At 36.5% G+C, this 15,922-nt stretch overlaps 1 protein-coding gene and 1 long non-coding RNA gene across 5 annotated transcripts in view; one reads left to right on the top strand and one right to left on the bottom strand.

The window, feature by feature from the left end:
- LOC131939894 (LIM domain only protein 3) overlaps positions 1–15,922 on the top strand; it is a 156,519-nt gene that overhangs the window by 102,540 nt on the left and 38,057 nt on the right. The gene's annotated exons all lie outside the window — the stretch shown is intronic.
- Positions 12,031–15,178, bottom strand: LOC131939896 (uncharacterized). Its single transcript, XR_009386489.1, has 3 exons — positions 14,935–15,178; positions 13,538–13,700; positions 12,031–13,407 (listed from the first exon to the last, which is right to left on the bottom strand). It is a non-coding gene; the product is annotated as an uncharacterized LOC131939896 (long non-coding RNA).

Below are 15,922 nucleotides of genomic sequence, written 5' to 3'. Positions count from 1 at the left end.
GCGGTGTAATGTATGAGGTAACATACAAATCCATACATCCATCCGCGTTAATTATTCCTACATGTTTAGCTGACGACCTTTGGTCGATGGCTATAGAGTTACAGAGCTACATGTTTCGGCGCTCCGGGGCATGGAATCTTATCCCCCCCCCCCCCCCACCCCCTCAGTCACGCATTTATATAGTATATAGAACTAATTATGCTGAAAGATTACTCAGTCTTGCTGTTAGTTAATTAATGATCTTACAATGCTGAAGACTAAGGACAGATTGATTGCTTTTGGGGATGACCTAACATGGTATAGGGATATTGTGTCATCATGGTGTCCCGAAATATTTTAGAATACATGAGTGTATTTTGTACTTTTTTATTTGGAGCATCTCAGTCTAATGATGGTCATGTATCATGTCATTTCATGCCATATCATGCCTTATCATATCACACCTGTACACATACATACACATAAAGTGAATGACGTTTCTTAAATCTGACAATCAGACTGATGTTCGTTTTTAGTTCGTGTATTTTATTCATTTCATTCACCGTGTTATTACATTACTGTTAAATGAAGTTTATCAAGTTCTCTTTCAAAGAATGTATTATTTCTATTCTGTACAACTTCAAAACTTTCTTTTAAAATGTGTATTATTGTCTTTAAAAAAAACGCACGAGAAGTCTATTAATACTGGGATGATACGTCTTGGGGTGTGAGATCAGATGAACTATCCCCAGGGTCCTTGTTTTGTTGCGTCTTGTTGAGGGGTCCCGTCTCTTTCATCTACCTGCTCTGTTTCCGTCTGCTGAAACCTGTCTAAAACATCCAGGTTGTTTGTCTATAACAACCAAGTCGCCTGTCTAAAACATAATCTGTCTAAATTATCATCTGTCTAAACCATCATCTGTCTAAACCATCATCTGTCTAAACCATCATCTGTCTAAACCATCATCTGTCTAAACCATCATCTGTCTAAACCATCATCTGTCTAAACCATCATCTGTCTAAATCATCATCTGTCTAAACCATCATCTGTCTAAATCATCATCTGTCTAAACCATCATCTGTCTAAATCATCATCTGTCTAAATCATCATCTGTCTAAACCATCATCTGTCTAAATCATCATCTGTCTAAATCATCCAAGTCGTTGCATGACAAATTGTATCAAACAACAGGGTCTAACTAACGTATTCATTCCATCTGCAGATGTATTCGGTTTTCGTTGCGTGTGTGTGTGTGTGTGTGTGTGTTTCCTTAAACCAGCTTTTGTTTTGAAGCATCCGTGTCTCAAGTTTACTGATTCGTCGTCAGGATTATCGTTAAGTATGCCTTGAAAGTGAGGTTTATAGTTAGGTTTGGAAGTAGGTTTGGGGTAAGGTTAGAAGTTAAGTTTGGAGATAAGTTTGGATTTGGTTTGGAGTTAGGTTCGAACGTGGTTTGAGTTAGGATTTGAGTTTGGTTAGAAATTAGATTTTTGAGTTAGGTTAGGAAGCAGGTTGGTAGGGAGATTAGTTTTGAGCTTTTGAAGTCTGCAGTGAAGTATAGAGTTGGGTTATGGATGAGGCTGAAATCGAGGGTTGGAGAAGATGCATATACAGAGGTTCGGGTTGGGTTTTCTGTGAGGTTTTTGTGAGATTTCCGCTAAGGTCTATCGTGAATTTACGATTGAGGTTTGGGTTGAGTATTTGTGAGGTTTGGTCCTACATTAGCACTGAGGCATGTTTTATCGAGAGATCTGTAGTCGAAATCCTAATTTCACGTTAATTTCATTTTACCACGAAATTTTAAGTTTTCAAGAGGAATATATATATATATATATATATATATATATATATATATATATATATATATATATATATATATATATATATATGTATATATATATATATATATATATATATATATATATATATATATATATCATAATTTCGATAATGTTTTAAAACACCTTCCCTACCCACACTATCCCGGTCATGACACCCTCACTACAAATCAACACCCTCCTTTACTACAACCCGTTGTCCCATTCCCCCCCCCCCCCCCCCCCCCCAACAACCTAGCTGCCCGAACAAAATATTCCCACAATACGTCACGTCACCTTTCTTTACTCACGGCCGCCATACAATATTTAATGTTTGAGCTGAAAAAAAAAACCTTTGCTCACGCGCACACAAAAAAATGGACTACCACAAAAACCACTCACCGTTAGTTAAGAACACAAACACGACTTCGTCCTCAGCTAAAAATAAACGATCCCAAAAATTTTGCCGATATAGTTTTTTTTAACCATTTGCAGGAACCTAATTCGATTCGCGCGCCTACCCACCCCACACACGTCCACCAATAAATGAGTTATACGTGTCTTACACTAGACAACACACATACGTACTCTCGTACGTACGCGCTACTCAAGTTCGAATAATATGCCTTTTAAGTGCAACGCCATAACCCATAGCTATTTTAACCACGTTCGTGTTCAATCCGACATTTCGTGAGAAGCGAGCGAGGGCTCGTAATATCCCATTGCTCCTATTCAATTACATATAATTTTTGTTCATTTACTCTTCATCTTTTTTTATTCATTAAGTAAATAAAAAATTGAAAAAAAAATGTAATGTAAATATTTTCTACACGCTGTTACCCGATGAAAATTTATTAAAATTCGAGTCGGTGACACGTAGTCTGAGGCTTAAGCTGACATGCCTGGTGGAAAAATGCGCATGCGCACTGCTGCTAATTTTTTAATTATTTTATTATATTTGCTTAACAAGTTTAATAACATCGCCAAATTTAATAAAGTAGCTCATGTGAGTTTAATGAAAGGATTATATATTTATTAAACGAGAATTATCCTTAAACCCCCTCGTCCCATCTCCTCGTTAATTATAAACCCCCCGCGCCCACTTCCGCTTCCGCCCGGTGCAATTATTACGTAAACTCGTAAGAAAAAGATTCCGGGTCCGGCCATGTTTAAAGAGGTGTTGTAATCAAGGGGAGACATGACGGCACGCGAGGGGCTTTGGGATGTCTTGTTATGATTATATTTACGTGTCCTCGTTAGCGGGGGATGGGGGGGGGGGCTTTTCTTTGCTGAGCTGGTCCCGTCTATACATAATGATATAAATAATCTAAATGTATAAATATATATATATATAGCTATTTGTGATTATATATATATATATATATATATATATATATATATATATATATATATATATATATATATATATATATATATAAGTGTGTGTGTATGTATATGTGTATTATATATAAAAATATTTTTTATATATATATATATATATATATATATATATATATATATATATATATATATATATACATTATATAAAGATATATATTTGATACATTTTTATTTAAACCTGGTATATTGATGGTCATTTTTATATAACGCTAGGCTGCTAACCCGAGAGTCTGGAGTTCGAATCCTGGTCCAAGTCATTAGAACGTCCCTGAGTCCACCCAGCTCTAATGGGTACCTAACTAATTTTGCGTTTGCGCTTTGTATTTTTACCATACGGGCGAGTCCTGTTGATCAGTAAACTGATTCAGTATGGGGTAGTCAACCACAGTACGGGAACCGTTCCTTCAAACAATCGTCCGCTAGTATTCCCATTCTCTCTTCTCAATTAGGAGCGCGAGAGGTGCTTCTATTTAATACTTTGTGCTTAATGCCCAAATCGTGTCATGTGCTGGTTTAAGTTCCCAGCGACTCCCCCTTTTTCAGCCTCCGAGAAATTTAAGGTTGTCATTTATACTTTTTTATATTTTGTAGGCCCCTATTATTTTTTTCTTTATATTTTTTTCTACTTTTTTTTCTATTATTTTGCGTTTCGTTTCTTTTTTTTTTTTAAATAAATTTAGGGGAAATGAATTTGCTGCGTTCCGGAAGTTAGGAAATGGCCGGCCATGTTTGATGGTAATGCACTGCAGTTTGCGTGACTTGTCTTCCGCGTAAGACCAGGAATATGCTTTTGGGGTTTAGGGATGGGGGGAGGGGTTGTTAAGGAGGGGGTGGGGGCAGGTGGAAGGACAGAATATGGAATGTTAAGATCAAAACTTGGAATGTTTTCCAGATAAGAAAGATAAATTAAGATTGGAGGTTTTTTTTGCGAATAGTACATGATTGTTATAAAAAAATTTCGTTATCAACCCGATATACCTATGTATGTAGTTGTCCTGTATTCAATACTTAAACCTAAATCGTTTCAGGCTAAGGTAAACATAAGTTTGGATTGTTTTGAAAATGTTTTGATCGTTGTTGCAGGTGAAGTAGAGTGCACCTCTTTCCATTACCTCGGCTTATGAAAGGATAGTGTATTCAGCACTATGTCCAGCTGCCTTTACTTTCCCTAGTGTGAGTCAAGTACCCATCAAAGCTGGGTGGACTCGGTGACGTTCTACTAACACGAACCCGGGATTCGAGCTCGTGACTTTCGGGTTAGCACTCACATGCTCTACCATCCGACCACGTCTTCCCACTCGATCATCAGTACCCTCCCCACACGGTAATCGAAACTTACGTAACGGTAGAGATAAAAATTGATCTTCACTCTAAATATAAATCGCGCTGATACGTAACTCCCTCCACTAACCCTTGCGGCGTTCCCCCCATGATTCAGCCTTGTAAGGTACGGCTAACCTAACAGTACCCAATAAACTAATGGAAGTCAATAAAATACAACTCCGACACCAAATACACACAAGCATAACCCATCAGCGTTCCATTTGCTCGGTGTGTTTTTCTGGGTTTTTATTTTCTTCCTTACTTTATATCCCCCGTCTCGCTCCTAGACTTATAAAGCTAATGGTGTGGAAAAATTGCCTATTATTCCAACCCCCACCCCATGCAATCTCCCCCTCACCCCCCGTTGAAATTATTCACCAACTAGCTCAATACACATAATTTGTATTTATCAAGGTAAGCCCGCGCCGTGAGGGGAGGTAATTGAGAAAACGCTGGGAAACTGCGGTTTTTTTTTTAATGGGCTGTAGGGTCTATGAACGAGGCATAAAACAACTGTATAAAATGATCTACGGCTTGATAGGTGCGCGTGGGAGACGATGATGAAGAAAAAAAAAATATGATTGTACGAGGGGCGGGATGGGTGGAAATATAGTGAGTTGTGTGTTATACTGAGGCAGTGGGATAATTTTTTTTTTTTTTACTTTAAAATTGGGTAACTAAGGAAGACTTTTAGGCAAACACGAATGTCGCATGCTGGGAAATGGCAAACTGTTGTTCGGCCGATTTGTCAGCGATTGAAAAAAAAAAAAAAAGTGGGGAGCCCCCCGCGATCAGGGAACGCCATATCGCCCGAGTTGAAGTATGTACACATAAACCGGGGGCTGTTATTTCTCCCTTACACCGTAAGACAATTACTGCCGGGCGTCCCCACCCGCCATGATTGTGTTTTAACGGCGCAAGTCGTCGGGACAAAACGCTGGGGCCGAGGATTTTCTCGTGGTGGCCAATTAACCGATGCTTGACACCGCGCCGTAATTTCCGCCCCGTGCACTATGGGACGTTTTAGCCCCGGTCTGCTGGTCCTTCTATTTTAGTACCCTTGGTCACATGATTTTTTTTTCTTCTATATCACCCTGCAGTCAGTTTTTCTATGGTAACCCATTTTTACCACTGATTTTTTTTTCGCTCGGTGGTTTGTGTTTTCTATGGTAACCTATTTTTACCAATTTTTATTTTTTCTCACTCGATGGCATGTCTTTTCTATGATAACCCATTTCTACCAAGTTTTTTTTTTTCTCACTCAGCGGTATGTCTTTTCTATGGTAACCCATTTATACCACTGTGTAACCCATGTGTATTAATAATTCTAATTTCGTTTAATTTATTATCATTTTCTAATAATATTATGCCTATTGATTGCATAGGCTCATGTTTTAAAAACATCTCTTATAAAGAGATCTCTTATAATTGATCTCTATAATAGATCGCTTATAATAGATATGTACGATGCAAGAACGATAATTGTTTTCAAGGGGGAATAATAATTTTTGTATCTCGTAATAAGACATTCGTGTAGATGTGCCAGTAGTTTTTACCTTGTTATCTTCTTCTTCTGCCTGATGACATCGCTGCTGCTGATTCTCCTTATTGATAGAAATGATGATGTGCTACAGCGATGGTACTTGTTACCTAAATCCGTGGGTTGCCATAGTAACCAGTACAGTAAAAAAAAATGGCGAGACCGGTGATTAAGTCTTCTTCCACTGACTCTACCCCCACCCCCACCTTACACACACACACACACATACACACACACTCACACACACACATACACACACACCTAGACACTAACCCAATTCCTTAAAGCGATACCCCCAGAAGAAAACGAGACTATACTACCATACCAGCGATTATAGAGGTGTGGAGGTTAGTTAATTTAGTAGAAGAAAGTATTTGCATTTATTATGTCAGAAAAGTCACAAAAGAATTATAAGACATGTTAGCATATAGCATAACTAGAAGCTTAGCCATTTAACATAAGAAAAGGTTAGCGTTTTTGTTTTTGTTTGTTTGTTTGTTTGTTTTTTAAGGGAGGGGGGGGGGGAGGGGTTAAGGCATATAACAAGAAAATATTAGTGCTATACATGTGAGATTGTTACAGTTTATCATAAGAAAAGGTTATCGCATTATTTTTTAAAAGGCTAACGTTTAACATAAGAAAAGATTATCGTATTTTTTTAAAAGTCTAGCGTTTAACATAAGAGAAGGCTAGCGTTAAACATAAGAAAAGATAAGCGTTTAACATAAGAAAAGGTAAGCGTTCAACATAAGAAAAGGTAAGCGTTTAACATAAGAAAAGGGAAGCGTTTAACATAAGAAAAGGTAAGCGTTTAACATAAGAAAATGTAAGCGTTTAACACGAGGAAAGGTTAGCGTTTAATCTCCCATAGCTACTACTTATGCCTTCCCTTACTTATGACAAACGAGGGTAAAATGTGTCTGTAATCCTTTGCTCGTCCGTGCATCGTTTATAACAAATCCTTCACAAGAAGGACCGTACCGCCGTAGTACCGCCATTGTGGAGGGGGTTGTTTTTCCTGGGTGGGCGCGCCGTCCAAACAGCGTTTCCCTCTTAGGTGCCATTACTGCATAGCGGGATTACAGAGAAACCCTGTTAAGGTCGTATTGATGCCGCTTCCCATTAAAGCTTTTAACTTGCCCCACCGACAGAACAAATGGATAAAAAACGTCTCTATCATGACCCTGACTAGGCAGATTATTCCCCCCAAACCCGGAAGGGGGGGGGGGGGTAGTTCTTTTTTTTTAACTCTTTAAAGACCAAAGTCGTGGTTATGTAAGAAACGAATTCTAGCACTGAACCTCAAAGAGTTAACAGAAGTAATAGCCGTGTTTAACGGAAAAGAACGAGCGCCCCTTTAACGCCCTTTAGGATTTTTCTGCTCTATAACCTTACATTTTATCTCATTTTTTTTTTCGTGAGCGCTACTCGGCCGTGCGCTCGAACCGTATAGCAAGGCGATCCCGCCTCGTGTTGTCTCGCGCCAAACAGCTCACCCAAACGCCGCACGGGAAAAGTGCCACTCACTCGCGTCACGGCAAACCCCGACCATTCTGGTATTATTACCAATACCATTAGCGGCGCAGTGGTGTCCCCTGTTTTATATATAACATTTTTTCCCCCTTCTTCTCTCCCCTTTTTTCCCCCCTCGTCTTCCCCTCCTCGCTGTTTAATTCATTCACTTAGAAGGACCCGGCCGGTGATGTTCCGTTCATCCTCCCATTTCGCCATGCGCGATGGCTCTAGACAGATGAGATTCGCCCGATACTAATTTATCACTTACTTGAGAAGGCACGTTTTACCTCGACGAGCGCTCGGAAATTGGCTTGTATATACCCAGTGTGCTGTGTAACTCATCCCGCGCGCTTGTTTTCTCGTGGTGATCTGATTCGAGGACTACCGAGGGTGGAGAATTTTAAAATGTGCTAGGGTGTCGGAATAAAAAAAAAATTTATTTCACTGGAATCGTGACTAGTGTTTTTGTTTTATTAAACAGTGTGATATCCATATAATACGTGGTAAGCTTATTAAAACTGAAACTATGTAATACGTACTTAGGTTCTTTTTTTTTTTACTTTTTATGTATTGTACAGCGTTATATAGAATCAGATACAGATTACCTTAACCACAATACCTATACTAGCACTATAATAAAAAATTTAGTGTGTTTATTTTAATTGATTGCTTAAATCAACGTATTAGGCCTACATGTGTACATACAATTTCTCATGATAAATGTGAGTGTGTATTTTGTTTACGTCGAACGCGCTCGGTTTAATTGCACTGAAGATCATCAAAGGCGAGGGGTCAGCAATAGAAGTCATAAAGTTGAAGTGCGTGGATAAAAATAGACTGGGCGATTACGTCCTTCGGTGTGCGTGCCTACGTCACTGCTGATCTCCAGATCTCGCTCTCAGCGTTGAGGAATATGGTGACCTCTTGTGACCTGTATTTCCCACAGGTTGTCTCATTCAAATTGTCTCCCCTGCCTTATTAGTTAGAAGTAGTTTCCCTTGAACACTACGTAATGGGGGGAGATCAGTGCTGATAAGGTTTATTTACAAGGTTTAGAAGATATGGGTTAAAACATTCTTACCGTAGGCTGAAATCTTGGCTGTGATTTAGTACTAATTAGTACTAATTACCTTCGAGTCAGTTGGTGTCAAAATTCGAGGTTACGTTTGTGTAGGCCTGACAGTAAAGGTAGAAATATAAAGTTTAAAAAAAAAATCTCATCAAATTTATCCGTCTCATTTAAAGAGAAAAAAAAACTGACTGATTTGTTTTCAAATCTACGTGAAATTATAATCTTGTTTTTATTTTAAAGAAAAGAAAATATGAAAATACGTTTTTTTTAAAAAAAAAAAAAAGATTAAGGTTATCGTGAAAGAAATAAAGTAAATATTGCTATTTTTAAAAAACGTAAACATGCCGTGTTTATATTTAAACGTTGATACCGGGCCTGCAGTAAATGTCTAAGATTTTTGGTGATACGAAAACGATGTACATGTAGCATAGAAGACGTGAACCTCGTTAGAGTTAGAGTTCTAGTTATGGTAACTTGTTCTAAAAGTTAACTTATATTCTATAGATAGCTAACAGAAGTTCTAGTTATGGTAACTTTCTAAAAGTTTACTTATGTTCTGTACATAACTAACAAAAGTTCTAGTTATGGTAACTTGTTCTAAAGTTAACTTATGTTCTGTAGACAACTTAGAAAAGTTCTAGTTCGATCTGGTAAAATGTTCTAGAAGTAAAATTTTGTTCTATCGATAACTAACAAATACAATTAGGTCACGTAGAGAGAAAAAGCCTTTGCTATAAATGATCGGGGACTGAGGATTGGTACACTCCCACCAACGTTACAGAGGATATAAGGGCAACGTGATTAAACACGAATCGGATAGAGTGAGGGGGGGGGAGGGTCCACCACCCCTCCCCACCCTCATACTCTTTCCGTCGTCCCCTCAATCCCAGAGGGGAGACTTTGTTAACTCACCCACTGATAGCTTTTCCTGCGCGCGCTGGCCTTTTGGAATAACGTGGGGGGAGGGGGAGAGGCGCGGAAGGGTGGGGGTGGGGGGACGGGACGACGTGTTTTCTTTCTCATTACTCTTGAAAATCGTGATGGTCGCACGCACGCTTCCAGCTCTGGGCGGGCCGATGGGAGTCTGGTTCTCGCGGTACCCTGGGACAGCTGTTTTGGTGTCGCTTCTTCAATTGGAATCTCTGTGCTAATTAGTTAGGAACTCGGCGTCGGGCTCGTTGCTTGTTGTGTAGATGCTGGACGTGCTCGTGGTTAGTTGCATCCACTGTGTGTGTGCTTGCTACATGCGTTGTTCGGTGCTTCTTTTACGATGTGCTCAACGCCATTATAACTAGATTTATTAACCGTTGATGTAGTTATATAAAATAGGAAATGTTATCTTTTTAAAGTCATATAGAGATATAGATATACATTATGATAAAGTTATATTAAATAGAATGTGTTATCTTTTTAAAGTCATATAGAGATATAGATATACATTATGATAAAGTTATATTAAAGAGAATGTGTTATCTTTTTAAAGTCATATAGAGATCTAGATATAGTTATATTAAATAGGAAATATTATCTTTTTAAAGTCATATAGAGATCTATATATAGTTATATTAAATAGGAAATGCTTTTTAAAGTCACATAGTTATAGGTATATTAAATAGGAAGTGTTATCTTTTTAAAGTCATATAGTTATACTTATAGTTATATTAAATAGGAAATGTTGATTGTACTTGATCAATTTTTTTAAACTGGATCATACATATATTTCTAGTTTCTAATATTAGTATATTAGTTTTTAAATATATTCTTTACATAGATAAGTGAACATTGGTTGTTTATTTTATAGTATATAGATAAATAGATATATGTTGAGTTAAATGATTATCAACACCTCCTATCGTTACATTACTTGCGTTGTTTAATATATAGAATATAGTTGTAGGGATTAGTTTTTAGTAAAGGATATCTTCCTTTTTTTACAACTATAAGTGAAATTCGCACTGTTTCTTATCGTTTTGTTTTGTTACATGACTTGTTACAATATTATTAGCAATACTCAACACGAATGTGAACCTAAACCGAAAACTTAACCCTCTGCTAGTTGTGTGTCGGGATTTCATCAGTGTCCTACCATTTTACTAAAACAAAATCACAATTTAAGTATTGGATTATTCACATTGTATTCAACTTGTTCAAAGCGTGAGTAGTCAAGGAGTTCTATAACTGGATACAGGTCGTTCCGCTTATTCACGGTTGAAACTGGTAAGTAGATATTATCCTGTGTATTCGTTGGCGTCAAAGCGTTTTAATTTGTTTTTTAAAAAAATAATTAGAATGTTATGTGTTTTCGATATTAACATAGGCATAAAGTTAATAAGTCAATTTGTTAAAATGTTTTAAGTATAAAACCCAAACATAGGATAGTTGGAGTTGTTTACATAAAATTTTGTTAAGTAATAAAGGGAAGAAAAAAATGTTCAACTTGAGTTAACGCCCCTGGCGAGACAAATACACATTATTTCCAACTGCCCATGGCTCGACAAATACCCACATTATTTCCAACTGCCCTTGGCTCGACAAATACCCACATTATTTCCAACTGCCCTCTCCACATAGAGTGACCACTGAGGTGGGTCGTATAAAACAGATCTCTTTGTTATTTCCCTCGCTACGGAGAATACCGCGTAATAATTTAACTCGTCAATTACAGTAGGCTGTTGCTCGTAATTTTTAAACTCCACTAATTTCAAGTAAAATTATACCACAAAAAAACAGGATTTTTTTCCCTACACATTGATACCAATTTTGTGTCTCTAGCTTAATTAGGAGCTAAGATATGGCCTTTTAAAAATTTGTGGGCGTGGCTAAAACAGCTTAGACCTTCGTCATTCAAGTCAATGTTACATAAGCAAAAAAGTTGGCACCGATGGTGTTTTCATTGCATCATCACGGATTCGCATTTTTCGAAAAATTAAAAAATTATAATCAAGCTTAAAGTCTAAGTTATTATACTGGACTGGATGTGATTTGAATGAGTAATTTAATGCCATTCATATATTATTATTGACTTATTACTCCGTGTAAAAAATAATAATGTAGATCTAGGTTTAAACTAAACTAGATCTAGTTATTGCAAATCGATTTATTATTATTTAATACTGTTACTACTATTATTGTATAATAGAAATGCATAAGCACATATTACTGCACACGTTCTTTATATGTAATTGTAATGAACGATATTACTTGGGTAGATGAAGTAGAGTAGAGTACATACATACACACACTTCATGATAAATGGAAGTAGCAATTAGTTGCCTTTACTTTCTCTCTCAGCCCCCCCCCCCCACTTACTTGATATTCCGTGTCTATATTAGGAGGCCATAATAAAATTATAGAACAAAATAAAAAGAAAACAGCTGTCAAAGTGTGTACCAGTGTTTATTACTACTAAACTATGCAATGTAAATTATTAGAATGTGAGAAACACAGTATTAAAATACAGTAATCAGATTACCACATGAATTTTAATTTTGTCTAATAAGATAGAAACATTTAGGAGAATGGCAAAGTAAAAAAAAAGATTTTTTGCACTAATTTAAAAATATGTTTATCAGAGCAAAGAAATAAACTACATAGTGACAACCTCAATTTAGCCCTTGTATAATCTACGACCAACACAGTACTGTAAAAAAGTTACATAATCATAATTAGTGTGAAGAAACAAATCTACAGTACAAGAAATCAGCCTCGTCTCATTAAGATCTCTTAAGAAGAAAAGTAGTATTAATTATCAAGGAATAAACATTAAAATATTGGTTTAAAGTATAATTACTAGTAAATCTAACCATTCATTGAATTATGCTGGAAAAAAAATAGGTGTCGAAAAACTTCTTGGACCACTTTAGTCTCTTAGTGTTAAAACAATTTTCTTAAGTATCAATTATAATTAATCTTTAGATACAATTAGCACATCTGAGGAAAAAAATATATTTTAAAAAGCGTTAGTACTTGTGTGATAAATTAGTTTGGACCAACATTTTTGAAGCACATTAACTACTGATTCTAGGATTATCTAGCTGATTTCAATTACCATGAAAAATAAGTTAAGTAATTAATTAAAATGTAATTTTTTTTTACACTATGAAAACTAAACTTAATTATAAACATTGTTAGTATTAGTTTTCAAAATAAGTTTACAATTCACAGCAATCATTTTTTCAGTAAGAATTTACAAAAACACTAATGTTTAAAAAATAAAGTTCATTTTTATACTAAAAATGGAAGAAGTACTCTGAAATTCTGATTAGCTATTATTCAGAAAGAAAAACAAGATTCCTACAAAGTTAACAACCAGTGATTCTGCCAGATGACTGAAATCCTCAGCATTATCCTCATCCTCTGCCCAGTAGCTTATGGTGTAAAGAGCAGACTTTTATTTTGTTGCTGGCACCCTTTTAATAGTCCTTCCACTGTATTGCGACACACCCTGATCACCTTGCTCCCACTTATGAGTCAGCTGAACACCAATCAGATTTCCCATCAGATACCTCTCCAGCTGTCGCACCAAGAAAGGTTCAGTAGAAGTCAACAACGCTTCCATGACTTTAAGAAACAGAGTACATTTGATCGCCACATTGCATTCTTGTAACTGAGCTTTATTGAAGGACCAGAAATTAACTTCCCAATCAGCCTGAGTGCTTGCAGCGCTGCACGAGAACCCCAGGCTTCTTGAGATCTGCAAGCAGTTGAATGTAGATTTTAGTTATGTCCCAGCAGCCACATCATTCTCCATGAAAACTACCTGAAAAGAGAAGGGCAAATGGAATTAGAATTTAGCAGACCATTTCACAAAATATATATCTAGCACAACATATTGCAAAGTAAATAAAATAAATATAAAAATTAAAAATAAATTCAGTCTCCATACTTACTAAATGTACTTCCACCTGAGACATTGGTTGAACATAGAAAGGGCTGTACACAAGTTCCACCAACCTATTCCAGTCACAAGCCTCTGTTCTCCTCAGCCGCTTTATCTCAGCCATCAAGTTTCTGATTGCATTAGCAATCCTCTTTACACATTGTTGGTCTTGCCTATAAGTAAATAAGATGTACAAAGAAAACAAATTAACCCAAGTTGTAGGCACACAAGTCTAGAAATAAATTAATATTAATAAAATTATCAAGTACTATAATTGTCCTTAATAAAGAGGTCTAAGGGCATAGGGCTTTATAAAATTATATTATTATATAGGCCTAGTTATTAAGTTATAGATATATACATAGGCCTAGGCCCTATATTAATTTAAATATATAGGCCTACTTGATGGAGAATTATACCTGATACCTGAACTAGTCTAAATCTATTCTTAACCATTTAACAATGTCTCACTATTTTTACAAGTTCTAGATCTAGACTAGTACTTGTATGAAATAGAATCTAAGAATAGTTTCGGCAAAAATAAAAACATTGCTGTAACTGAAAACGTGTAAAAATATAACTAAAAAATTAATGTAGAGTCCTAATCAAACATAATGATTAAATGATTATGTTCATCTACTAAATGTACTGCATTAAAATAAATAGGCTAATTAGTAATTACTGAAATGGTATAGGCCTAGGCCTACTTACTTAACTTAGTACTTAATGCATAATTAGATGAACACTTAGGCCCTATAAATTAATTTAACTTATCTAGATTCTAGAATCTAGATCTAAATTAGTGTTGGCCCTATTAGATTAAATTAGATCTAGATTTCTAGATCTAGAATTAAACTAGATCTAGGCCTAACTAAAGCTAGATTATTTTTTACTTTTTACTAGATCTAAATCTAGTCTGATCTAGATCTAGTTACTATAGATCAATAGAGTTAGATCTAGATCTAGATTCTAGTAATCTGGATTCGTTTTTCTAAATCCAGAATTTATTAGGCTATCTAGAATTCTAGATCCAGGTCTACTTCACTACTTGTGTAAAAATCTTAAAATTAAATTAATGTAGAGTCTAGATCTAGGCCTAATTGTCCTAATCAACCGTAATAATTTGGTAAATGTAGGCTACTTAATCTAAATTCTAAATTATTAATATTAGTAGGCTAATACTAATATCATAGATATCAAGTAATGCGATATTTTAATAACGTAAGAATCACAGGAAATTTGGCGCGAAATTAAGGCTCTCTCGCGGCCAGCCTTCCTAGGCTTGCGGACCATTGAAATCGTAATTTTAAAATATAGGTTAATTTTACAATACCCAATTATTACTATTTTCAACATTTAGGCATCTATTTCTAAATATTAAGTACTTTATTATTTATAGACTCTTACCTTATATTTCAGCACATTGCTCCTCTGTAAGATAATAAACGAGATCCAAAAATTAAAATAGGCTTTGAATCTAAATCCTCTTGAGGTTTAAACAAAGATGCGCACTGTGTCATGCGTAGATCAGGTGTGCTGTGGTAGAGCCTTAAGCGACACGGCCTTAATTAGCAATGGTCAACCGGAAACATGGAATTTAGGTTCAAGGTACAGCCATGATTACCATGGCAACAAAGGTCACGGCGCAAGCTGCGCAACTCGCTAATTACAGGGAGGTAATCGTGGTTTGAGTCCACAGCGGTGGTTTCTCTTGCATCCAGTCCATGGCTGTGTCGTGCGACCGTTTGACCCGGTCATCCGTCTATCTGCTGCTGAGTTTAGTTTCAGTTCAAGGCGAGTGGGGGATAAGGGAGGTCATGTTATTTTTTTTATTCTGTACGTATTCATTGCGCTTAAACTATAGTTAAAGTTGATTTATTGTCAAATTACGTGCAAATTCAAAACGGAAAAAAACAGTTTGTAAATAGCCGCCCGTGTCCAGATTTAAAAAATTTAAAACTCTATTCTCTCCCCTAACATTAATTCCCCTTAATTTCGTCTTGGTCGTAGAAGATACGGTAAGGTTTTACCCCCCCCCCCCCCAATTATCCAAACTAGGATTGTATCCCTCCATCCATTTTCCACACCAGTGCTTTACCCCCCCCCTCTTTTTTTTTCCTTATTATTTTTTTAACCCCACCCCTATCCTCATTTTTCAAACGTAGGGCTTTTCCCCCTCACCCTAATGCACACCATGCCTTAGCACTCACATTAAATTATACGGTTTATTTTCACGTATCTTTACCGGAAATCTTTGATTCTCCCCCCCCCCCCTTTCCTCCTACCCACCGCCCCACCCCCCTCTTTCTTTCTTTCTCTCGCGTTTATCGAGTGTCGCAGAGACAGCGAGAGTTGACGCCCCTGAATAACCGATAACTATCTAAAAAGTGTCTGC

This window comes from Physella acuta, unplaced genomic scaffold (genome assembly GCF_028476545.2).
Source record: "Physella acuta isolate Inbredline_101_S28 unplaced genomic scaffold, ASM2847654v3 ptg000300l, whole genome shotgun sequence".
Classification (NCBI taxonomy): domain Eukaryota; kingdom Metazoa; phylum Mollusca; class Gastropoda; family Physidae; genus Physella; species Physella acuta.
Note: the sequence above shows the minus strand (reverse complement) of the source record. Positions and strands in the feature narration are given on the sequence as shown.